We start from the raw sequence: 13,690 nt of genomic DNA on the forward strand, positions 1-13,690 counted from the left end.
CACTCAGTCTTCCAGCTCTCTACCCTGTTGCCTGCCATGCCATACAGAAAGACACGTGCACGCCCACACAGACAGAATCTATTGAATCTTCATTTTGAACATTAAAAACAATTGAAAATGAGATCAAAAAATTATTAATGCCAAAATGAGCTAGTGCTAATTGGATTGTAAAAACACCATTTGCAGCACGCTCACAGTTTAATTGCTTATGTAGTTGTAATGACTTTAATGACTGGATGATCTATGGCACAATCAGCAGGTCATTTGCTTAATCTCCCAGTTTTCCACACTATCTATAATTGTGTCTGCTCTGTGACAGGATCCTGTTTACCGTTTATTGCGTCGAGCAGTGTCTTTTTGCCACAGGAATCTTTCTAAAGTATGTGTGGAAATGTACTACAGTCAGATCTTGCTACACGAGGAGAGACTAAAGGAAAGAAGGACAGCAAAAGAAAAATCTTTTGGTTGGACAGGTTTCACATCTTCCATGTCCAGGTAAAAAAAAATAAATATGATGAAATGTGAGTGTAAGCAGAAGTGGTTTAGGGTGGGTCTGCTCTGCTGCATGCCAGAGCTCTACTGTAAAAAGTTGATAAATTAGCACACATATGCTTAAAGACACGCACATGACACATCTATACCATGCACATACACACAAGTTTGCTTACATGCAAATGGAAACCAGAAAGGAACACACACAACACACACCTCTGCAGGGGAGAGGGTCACCGTGATGGATGCTATTCCTGAATGGCCGTGAGCATTAACAGCCTGGCGACCTGGTAAAAAAAATCATGTCAATTTGGCACAGCTTGAAATGAATCATTCCTGGGTCTGTGATCATGTGCTGCATTAATTATTCTGACCATGTAGCTTAAGTAGTCTGCGCGCTGTGAGTGTGTCTGCCAGCATCATGTGTGAAAGAACATTTAGGCTGATGAAGAGGAGTTTGAAGCATCACTGTGAAGGAAGTGAGGCTGTCACTCTGCACCCCCTTTTGGTCGAACCCAGTTAACTGAAGCTCTACACCATTAGTACATGTCACTGAGAGGAGCATGAGAGGATAAAGTTACAGAAGGACAGGGAGGATAGGCATACATCATTTTCTGGCGTGGCTCCTTTTGGTGGTAAAAATATGAAAGTACCAAAATATTTGTTCAGCTCATTTTGCAAAGCAGTGATTATAGCTACAGAGAGAAATGAGCTGGAGGGAGAAGAATAGGGTGGCAGAGAGGAAGATGTAAACACAGGCTGTTCCAACCACTGAGAATGTTTGAGTGTACTGCTTTGTGTTGGCTAATTGAAGGCTGGCTCCTAATGGAGACGACAGATAATGTGTTAGGACTGTTGTCAATAGTTTGCATAGGCTCAGAAAATGTAAATATACAGTATAATCACTAGTCAGATGCCACTCAGTTATTGTGTTTAGCCAAGATGTCACCGGGTGTGTGGATTATTTCTCGTGTCAGAAAAGTTCTGCCGTCAGACAAATACGTTTGATGAGTGTACTTGCAGAAAACACAAGTAGATAAATTCTGTATTTGATAAAAACTCATAAAAGGATATAAATGAAAATGATGAAACTAAATGACGGTGCATACAGTACATCGTATAGGGCTAACAGAAATGTTCCTAGGTCAATTTAGCTTAATTCAATCATTCTTTCATTCATTTATCAATCCATTTAATTCTATTTGTTCATTGTTTACATTGTCTTTCCAATTCAAGGTCGGAGAGATCTGGGATCTATAAGCGCATGCATTTAGTGGAAGGCAACGTAGGCACAAACACACTCACAACAACCGGCAATTTACAGTCTCCAGTCCACCTGACCTACATTCCTGTGGAAAGTGAGACAGAACCTGAGCAGCGCATAAAGACAGACACAAGCATGTCAGGGAACGTAGAAACTCCACACAGAGATACAGAGCACAATCATGTTGTTCGCTGTCGAATTAGGAAATAACAAACATCATGCAATGGCTAAAATATACTTGATGCATTCTTATTCATCCTAAAAACCAATGTAATACCCACTCACTGCGACCGTAAATAGCGAGATGAAAAAAAAAAAAAAAAAAAAATCTTTGGGGATTCACAATGATTTTTTTTCATATTACATCATGTGCCACAAAATCAATTTGACTTGAATGTCCAATTTGTACTATAGTCAAGCCCATTCCTGTTTGAACCACCCAATCAACAGCTTTCTCTGGGCTCATTAAAAATAAACAGTGAGTGTGAAGGACACGCTGATTGCTAATCAACACTTTCACAAATGAATGCATGCGTGTTTGTTCTTTCCCCTTGCTCGGAATCCTTTCTAGTCCGTATAAGGAAACTCCCCTCTGATACAGACACAGACGGTTACTATGGAAACCAACATCACTTTTCAGGGAAGCAACTGGGGAGGGACGGAAGGAGAGGGAGGGGGGCTTTGAGCACAGAGCACAGAGTTCAAATGAATATGAAATTCTGATGTAATTCTGTGTGTGCTTGTGTGTGCTTGTGCTTGTGCTCGTACGTGCGCACGTCTCAGTGTCTGTCTATGGGTGCATAAGTGTGATAAGCAGAAGAAGGTATAGCGCTAGCAGCAGGGAGGCAAGATTGAAAAGAGCAGAGGAAATGAAACTAAATGAAGAAACTTGTTGTGCTTCTGGGGTAATGGGATTGAGGGCAGCGTTTGGATGGGATGGAGGGGGGGGAGGAGGGAAGAAGGAGGAGGAGGGACAGAGACAAAGGGCTACGATGCTAAAAATATCTCATTTGTCTTGAACCACATACCAGAGTCCCACCTGGATGCTGAAAGCCAGACAAGTAACACTGCTGGCACGTTGATGACCGCGCCTAGGCTCTAATTGGCTGACTGTCTCCACCTTCAGCCTTTCCACATCCTCCTTCAAGGGGCCAGAGTCCACAACTTGGGACCTGCCTCATATGCAACGAGATGTGGCACTGACAGAGGCCACCGCCTCGGATACAGAAACCCAGAGAGAAAAGAGAAAGAGACACAGCCAGAGAAAAAAAAGAAAGTGTGAACTGGGAATTGAACGTTTTGAGTGGCACTGGGCTGTGACTGAGAGTATAATATGCAGAGTAGTTACAGGTAGCCGAGTTATGTCAGTGGAAGTGGCAACAGTAGAAGTCCTGTCAGGAGAGGAAGCACAGCACAACTCCCCTGTGGCTTCATTAAAAACCCCATCGTCTCTCCCTTCATCCCGATTCAACTGAACAGCCTGAAAAATAGGTCAATTAAGAACCTCTGCTGTCTTACTCCTATGCACAGTCCACATTACTGTATAAATTGTATAAAGTCTGGCCAGTCTTCTTAGGTCTTGCCATTTAAATTACACCAAACATTTGTGAATTTCAAACAATAAAAGAAATGCAGTAAAGTCAGAGTGGGTAGGATTTTAATGCCCAGGAAGCAGACTGCACACTGAACTAAAGCTTGAATAGATAAGGTAAACATTTAAGAGCCTGCAGTCTGAGCTGTTATAACTACACACACGTTAATAATGTTATCCAGTATCACTAATGGAAACATTATGTCCTTGATTGTGTATGTAGAGAACCCACTAATCCAATAAAGTGACTAATGGATTTAGCATAACAAACATTAATTGAACAGAAAAGGATGAAAGCATACTGCTATAAACTCCTAAGCCATTTATCATGTGCATCCAAACCTATATAAGAGTGTACATTAAATGAAAATGTCTACGTAGGTGTCTATGAAAGGAGGGGTCAGCAGTAAGTAAGTGAGGGATGATGATGTGCTTCCACAACACTTTGACTTAATGTACAGTGCTACAGTGCTGAGGTAAATAAAAGTGATGTACTAAAGATGCGGAGATGGTGGGCAGACAGACACTAACTCATCCCCAAAAAATCCCAACAAAAACAATTACTCAGCAAAGAGAAGTGTGTTATTATTACAGCTGTATAATTGAAATACCACTTTAATTTAAACGTGGTATAATAATTTAAATAACCAAGCTTTTCTGAGTAACATAATTACAAATGAGGACATTGCAACAACTTACATAATTAAAATGCTGGAGACCAAATGGTGATATGGAGATTTGTTGGGAAGCAGCCTGGATATTCAGCAAGTTGTTTAAAAAACAGAGACCTCAGAGAGGTAGTACCGAGGGAGAAGGTCTGGCACTTGAGGGAAAGAGGGAGTGGAGGTCCCCTGAAAATGGGTGAGATTAGCAAAGTGGTGTGGCTCTCCTTTCATCCCTCCACACAGCCTGGGCTCCCCATGTGCTGTCACATCACCAACATCATATGGATGAATGAGATGAGAGAAAAAAGTTAGGAAACTATGACGAAGTGGAAAAAATGTTAAGTCAACATGTTACAGTTCAAGAACAGAGCAACAGAAATCCAAATGCAGACACTGCAATATAGTTTTTTTTTTTTTTTCAACATCTTACCAGTTTGCCAACATGTAGGCAGTCTGAAGAGATGACCAAATCTGATAGGGCTAAGATGTAAAGCAGATACAGAACTGGCAGCAGGCAGAAATGGCTCGGACATACAATAATAGTCAGTGTATGGCAAAAAAGGGTGGTAAACTCTAAGGGCAGCCTGGTGGTGACATGGAAAATGACAGGGTCAATGAAAAAGTACAGGTACAAATTGTTTTGTGTTGAGGGTTAAGTGTATCCACTATGTGAATTGCAGTCAATCCAAATTACTTTCCCTCTATTATTTCCCTTTTCATCATCACCATGGCAACGTCACTGTCACTGTCTGATGAGCTTACAATGCTGCTTCCCCACTTTTACCTGCTCAGACACTTAGGCACACGTACATTCATAAAAACACACAAGCATACAACAAATAGTTGAATTCAGTATTGCCTCTAATCTCTCTCATTCATACATACATAAATGCACACATATCCACGCACACGCACACACACACACACACACACACACACACACACACACACACACACACACACACACACAGACCTCTATGTGTTGGTATATCTGTCCCTCTGGTTGCCATGGCAACAGCAGGACACAAGCATAAGAATGAGAAGATCATACATCTTCACTTCCTGGTGACTGATGGGATCGTCTGAAGGGTCTGACTGTCATGAAAAGGGAAGGACAGTAACCGAAAGAGTGTGTGTTTGTGTACATGTGTGCACTTGCTCCTGTGTTATGCGTGTGCTGCATCTTTGTAACAATGTTGACGATCTCAACAGCATAATAGGTTTTGTTAGTAGAAGCTTCCAGCACCGAAAACAGCTCCTGTCAGATCAACACAAAGAGAAGTTAGAGACAAGGGATGTGGTTGCGATGGGAACAGTCTCCCGCTGACTGAGCCAGGTGACATTTGAGCCAGTGGTCATGATGATGAGATTACAGTTGACAGGTATACCACATGATCGGGGAGCAGCACAGGCAGGTGATAATGGTGGCTGACCTCCAGCAACTATGCGTCTGCCTCCTCTTCCACTGACAAAGCTACATGCACAAAAACAGAGTGAGGGGTTAGGTCCCAGTTTTTAAGTGTAATGAGGCAGCTGGATTCCACCGTGCAGACAGAGCAGCAGGGCACCTGGAGTTCAGGAAAATCAACCAGGTCTGTCTTGAGAAGACGATACATTGCTGTGTTGTTTTAGTTGCTTTACAGATGAATGGTGACCCGTCGCACCAAGGGTCACATCTGGGCAGTGAGAGGGAGGGAGAGTATAAAAAGGCAAATAAGGATGAGAAAGTAACAACTGTGTAATTTGCACTGCAGAACACACAATATCAGATTTTTAAATTAGACTGCCTTTATTACCCTCTCATTCATTCACTGACACACATCCATGGCAAATAAGCAGGAACTAATCAAAGTGTAATTGTCAGCAACAACTGGGGTTCAAATTCTTAATCAGCAGATGGACAGGAGCCTCGGATTGACCCGCCACCTTTGTGAAAAGTGGACAACTCACTCTACCTCCTGAGCCACAGCTGCCAATTTTTTTTTAAAGCACACACGCTTCACTTTTGAAAGGGGTCAGTTGTAAGGTAAAAATTTTCTGTTTTATAATAAATGGCTTGAAAACTACAAAAATGCAGCCTTTGCTCATTCTACTGATGCACCTCATTTACATTTACATTTATTAAAATGTAAATGAGGTGAATTCTTTCTGGTGTTACACTCTTGGCAATGTCTTCTTTTTGCTTTTAGCAAAATGTTCCTGTGTAATAAAATGCTCTTACTCTTTTGGCTAAATATGGCTGGGATATGAGAAATGAAATGGGAACATATGCCAATATCCACTTTCTCAGCTGATCCAATCTCTTCCACTGTATGACTTCAACTGTCTCTGGGTCCGGGGCTATCCTCGGCTCAAACAGCAATCCTAAAAGATGAAATGAATGTCCTGAAAAATGGAGACAGGCTGAGAGACTGGTGGAGGGAAAAGAGAAGCAGAGAGCAGAATGTAAACAAAAAACTATGCTATGGACATTACCTTGGTCTTAAAATTGTAGCATACAGTCATGAAAATGCACATAGTCTGAGAGAGATGATGAAAGCCTTGAGGCAGTGGAGCCTGCCAGTAAATAACAGATAACAAGCTCATCACATCTGGGTATGTGCTGTGCCCTGGGCTGAGCATTGCCTCAGGCTGCCTGTCTTTCACACTTCTGTTACTCTGTTTTATTTCACCCTGGGCTAAACACACAACAGACTGGGTTTAATGACGCTTGTTTTATGAAAAAATAAAAATCAATTTCCTCTGTTAACGAGAAATTGTGTGAATACTGTGACTGCCTTCATGCTCAAGTAAATTTACTTACACATGATAAGCCCTAAGAAGATTGGTATGTTGTCACCTCTGGGATGAGCATTGGTGTGAACTGTTTTAAATAGCTTTGACTCAACTACTCTCAATCAGTAAGAAGACTGAATATAAGGAAGGTACTCAACATTATTAGGATGTCTGTATATTGACTGTGACTCATCATTTCACACCATGAAGTATGTCCAATGAGCAATTATTGAAAGAAAGCTTAGTTTGGGACATATTGACAATTCTTTCACAAATAATATGATATAAAAAATTGACAATGATGTTTTCACTACACCGATGCTGAATGTAGGCTACCCACTGGTAATCATACAGCATTTAAAAACCTTTTAATCTATGAATAATAAATGGACAAATCTACATAGTCTATTTTACTTACAGAGACCCAAAACAAATAGTTAAAGAGAGACAAGAGAAAACTAATTTCTCCCTGTTTCCATGGCTGCCTATTTATTCACTGCTAAAACTTTACTCCTAACCCACACTGCTAGGCCTGCTATGCTAAGATTATAAGGATTACACCCAATTAGAATGAAGAAGTCTGACAAACAATATGCAAATCCTAAAACAAACGCTCTTGTGTTGTAAAATGCATCTTTCACTGGCAAGAAACACTTCCAACAACAATTTGAATGATAGAAAAATGGAAAATAAAACAATCACTTACTACTACTGAATGAATGACCTGACAGGTTTTTTCCAAGGGCATTTTAGACATAATCAGTTGAAAATCAGTTCGATAGCCACATCAGCCATTGTAGTAGATGCGAACACATGTTTTTCTTGTGCTCGTGTGTTTTTGTTCTTATTTTTGTCACAAATAAATTAGATTATTCTTGCTGTCTTCAGAGTTGAACCAGATTATTGTATTTTATATTCAATGTTATTGCATTGCCTTATATGTCAGGTAAAGGTTGTAGTTTTACTGCAAACCTAATCCCAACCAATGCATGCTTGATACAACCATGACATTTTCCCTAACTGTAACTCATTCTCAATTAAGACACGACTTATTTATTTGTATTTGTGCTGAATACCAATACAATGAAATCAAACGTAGAATACCACTTTTATCATGATTTCCCTGATTAGCTGGATTAAAATCTGAAGTTAATCCCCAAATCTGGCAAAGTAAAACCAGAGACAGACATGTCCAACACATGTCTCCACTTCCACTCACCCATGCTCATATGATGTCAGTTATGATAGGTGCCCGTATAGGGGACAATGACAAAGCAGAAACTACGATGAACAGAGGGAGGCTTGGACACAGTCTCATGTCTGGATGATTTACACACATGGATTAACACACACACACACACACACACACACACACACACACACACACACACACACACACATACACACAGACACACACACGCACACAAATACACACACACACACACACACACACACACACAAAATAGAAAATACATAATCTTGTTTTAGAAAAAGACATCATATTACTTTGACTGTCACCTCTGTGAAGGATTATGCACTCCAACACTTGCATATTTTTTCACTTACTCCCAGTATACCGTGACCTTCCTTATTTATTCATGTAGTTTTAGCAAAAACATGTTTCATGTAAATTTGTTTGTTTTGTAATGTCTTTACTGTTCTTAATTGTGACCCACGTCATCGACAAATTTCCCTATGACAAAGGAAAGGTGTTTTTACTGATGCCGATTAACCAGCCTAATAATATACATAATATAATAAGACTTTTTGTATGCCTTAATACACTATGACTTCTTTTTATGACTTACTATAGGACTTTTATGTCTTAATATACTATTAATAAACGTGTTTTGACATTTTTATGCCATACTATACTATTAAGTTTTTTGGCATTTCTATGGCTCACTATGCTATGTCTTATTATTCCTTACCATACTATGACGTGTTTATGATCTTTTATGCCTTAATATAATACAATGTTTTGTTGACGTTTTGTGCCTTACTATATATACTATGACGTTTTTTTGGCATTTTTATGCATTCCTTTACTATGTCGTATTATTCTTTATCATACTATAACGTGTTTAAGACCTTTTATGCCTTAATATACTATGAATTTTTTTAGTTTTTTTATGCCTTACTATACTATGTCATATTATTCCTTACCATACTATGACGTGTTTATGATCTTTTATGCCTTACTATACTATGACGTTTTTTGGCATTTTTATGCCTTACTATACTATGTCGTATTAATCCTTATCATACTATAATGTTTTTATGACCTTTTATGCTGTAATATACTATGATGTTTTTTTGATGTTTTATGCTTTACTATACTATGTCGTATTATTCCTTACCATACTATGACATGTTTATAATCTTTTATGCCATAATATATTTTGATGTTTTTTTTTATGTTTTATGCCATACTATACTATGATGTTATTTGACATTTTTATGCCTTAATACACTATGTCGTATTATTCCTCACGATACTATGATGTGTTTATGAACTTTTAAGCTTTAATATACTATGATGTTTTTTTGACGTTTTATGCCATACTATACTATGACGTTTTTTGGCATTTTTATGCCTTACTATACTATGTCATATTATTCCTTATCATACTATAACGTTTTTATGACCTTTTATGCCATAATATACTATGATGTTATTTTGACAATTTATGCTTTAATATACTATGATGTTATTTTGACAATTTATGCCATACTATACTATGATGTTTTTTGGCATTTTTATGCCTTAATATACTATGTCGTATTATTCCTTACCATACTATGACATGTTTATAATCTTTTATGCCATTATATACTATGATGTTTTTTTGAGATTTATTTTCCATACTATACTATGATGTTATTTGAGATTTGTATGCCTTAATACACTATGTCGTATTAATCCTTACGATAATATGACGTGTTTATGATCTTTTAAGCCTTAAAATACTATGATGTTTTTTTTACTTTTTATGCCATACTATACTATGACGTTTTTTGGCATTTTTATGCCTTACTATACTATGTCGTATTATTCATTACCATACTATGACATGTTTATAATCTTTTATGCCATAATATACTTTGATGTTTTTTTTTATGTTTTATGCCATACTATACTATGATGTTATTTGACATTTTTATGCCATACTATACTATGACGTTTTTTGGCATTCTTATGCCTTACTATACTATGTCGTATTATTCCTCATCATACTATAACGTTTTTATGACCTTTTATGCCTTAATATACTATGATGTTTTTTGAGATTTGTATGCCATACTATACTGTGACGTTTTTTGGTATTTTTATGCCTTAATACACTATTTCGTATTAATCCTTACGATAATATGACATGTTTATGATCTTTTAAGCCTTAATATACTATGATGTTTTTTTGACATTTTATGCCATACTATACTATGACGTTTTTTGGCATTTTTATGCCTTACTATACTATGATGTTTTTATGACCTTTTATGCCATACTATACTATGACGTTTTTTGGCATTTTTATGCCTTACTATACTATGTTGTATTATTCCTCATCATACTATAACGTTTTTATGACCTTTTATGCCTTAATATACTATGATGTTTTTTTGACTTTTTATGCCATACTATACTATGACGTTTTTTGGCATTTTTATGCCTTACTATACTATGTTGTATTATTCCTCATCATACTATAACGTTTTTATGACCTTTTATGCCTTAATATACTATGATGTTTTTTGAGATTTGTATGCCATACTATACTGTGACGTTTTTTGGTATTTTTATGCCTTAATACACTATTTCGTATTAATCCTTACGATAATATGACATGTTTATGATCTTTTAAGCCTTAATATACTATGATGTTTTTTTGACATTTTATGCCATACTATACTATGACGTTTTTTGGCATTTTTATGCCTTACTATACTATGATGTTTTTATGACCTTTTATGCCATACTATACTATGACGTTTTTTGTCATTTTTATGCTTTGAAATACGATTTCATTTGATACCTTACCATACTATGACTTTTTATGACATTTTATGCCATACTATACTATGACGTTTTTTGAGATTTGTATGGCATAATATACTATGTCGTATTATTCCTTACCATGCTATGACATGTTTATGATCTTTTATGCCTTGATATACTATGATGTTTTTTTGACATTTTATGCCATACTATACTATGTCGTATTATTCCTCATCATACTATAACGTTTTTATGACCTTTTATGCCTTAATACACTACGTCGTATTATTCCTCACGAATCTATGACGTGTTTATGATCCTTTAAGCCTTAATTTACTATGATGTTTTTATGACAATTTATGCCATACTATACTATGATGTTTTTTGAGATTTATTTGCCATACTATACTATGACGTTTTTTGGCATTCTTATGCCTTACTATACTATGTCGTATTATTCCTTATCATACTATAACGATTTTATAACCTTTTATGCCTTAAAATACTATGATGTTTTTTGGACTTTTTATGCCATACTATACTATGACGTTTTTTGAGATTTGTATGCCATACTATACTATGACGTTTTTTGGTATTTTATGCCTTAATACACTATGTCGTATTAATCCTTACGATAATATGACGTGTTTATGATCTTTTAAGCCTTAATATACTATGATGTTTTTTTGACATTTTATGCCATACTATACTATGACGTTTTTTGGCATTTTTATGCCTTAATACACTATGTCGTATTATTCCTCATGATACTATGACGTGTTTATGATCTTTTATGCCTTGATATACTATGATGTTTTTATGACGTTTTATACAATACTATACTATGACGTTTTTTGGGCATTTTTATGCCTTACTACACTATGTCGTATTATTCCTGACCATAATATGACGTGTTTATGATCTTTTATGCCTTAATATGATATGATGTTTTTTTTTAATTTTATGCCATACTATACTATGATGTTTTTTGACATTTGTATGCCATATTAAACTATGACGTATTATTCCTTACCATACTATGACATGTTTATGATCTTTTGTGATTTAATATACTGTGATGTTTTTTTGACATATTTATGACATACTATACTATGGCGTTTTTTGGCATTTTTATGCCTTACTATACTATGATGTTTTTATGACCTTTTATGCTTTAAAATACGATTTCATTTGATACCTTACTATACTATGACGTTTTTGGAGATTTGTATGCCATACTATACTGTAACGTTTTTTGGTATTTTTATGCCTTAATACACTATTTCGTATTAATCCTTACGATAATATGACGTGTTTATGATCTTTTAAGCCTTAATATGATATGATGTTTTTTTGAAATTTTATGCCATACTATACGATGACGTTTTTTGACATTTGTATGCCATATTAAACTATGACGTTTTTCAGCAATTTTATGCCTTCAAATACTATTTCATTTGATGCCTTAGCATACTATAACATTTTTATGTCCTTTTATGCCTTAATACACTGTAATTTTTTTTTACGTTTTATGCCATACTATACTATGGCGTTTTTTGGCATTTTTATGCCTTACTATACTATGATGTTTTTATGACCTTTTATGCTTTAAAATACGATTTCATTTGATACCTTACTATACTATGACGTTTTTTGACATTTTATACCATACTATACTATGAAGTTTTTTGGCATTTTTATGCCATACTATACTATGTCGTATTATTCCTCATCATACTATAGCGTTTTATGGCATTTTTATGCCTTGATATACTATGATGTTTTTTTGACTTTCTATGCCATACCATACTATGACTTTTTTATGACATTTTATGCCATACTATACTATGACGTTTTTTGAGATTTGTATGCCATACTATACTATGACGTATTAATCCTTACGATAATATGACGTGTTTATGATCTTTTAACCTTAATATACTATGATGTTTTTTTGACATTTTATGCCATACTATACTATGACGTTTTTTGGTATTTTATGCCTTAATACACTATGTCGTATTAATCCTTACGATAATATGACGTGTTTATGATCTTTTAAGCCTTAATATACTATGATGTTTTTTTGACAATTTATGCCATACTATACTATGACCTTTTTTGAGATTTGTATGCCATACTATACTATGACGTTTTTTGAGATTTGTATGCCATACTATACTATGACGTTTTTTGGTATTTTATGCCTTACTATACTATGTCGTATTATTCCTTACCATACTATGACATGTTTATGATCTTTTGTGATTTAATATACTGTGATGTTTTTTTGACATATTTATGACATACTATACTATGGCGTTTTTTGGTATTTTTATGCCTTACTATACTCTGATGTTTTTATGACCTTTTATGCTTTAAAATACGATTTCATTTGATACCTTACTATACTATGATGTTTTTATGACCTTTTATGCTTTAAAATACGATTTCATTTGATACCTTACTATACTATGATGTTTTTTGGCATTTTTATGCCTTAACAAACTATGTCGTATTATTCCTTACCATGCTATGACATGTTTATGATCTTTTATGCCTTAATATACTATGATGTTTTTTTGACATTTTATACCATACTATACTATGAAGTTTTTTGGCATTTTTATGCCATACTATAATATGTCGTATTATTCCTCATCATACTATAGCATTTTTTTGCCTTTTTATGCCTTGATATACGATGATGTTTTTTTGACTTTCTATGCCATACCATACTATGACTTTTTTATGACATTTTATGCCATACTATACTATGACGTTTTTTGAGATTTGTATGCCATACTATACTATGACGTATTAATCCTTACGATAATATGACGTGTTTATGATCTTTTAACCTTAATATACTATGATGCTTTTTTGACATTTTATGCCATACT

This window comes from Seriola aureovittata, chromosome 7 (assembly GCF_021018895.1).
Source record: "Seriola aureovittata isolate HTS-2021-v1 ecotype China chromosome 7, ASM2101889v1, whole genome shotgun sequence".
Taxonomy (NCBI): domain Eukaryota; kingdom Metazoa; phylum Chordata; class Actinopteri; order Carangiformes; family Carangidae; genus Seriola; species Seriola aureovittata.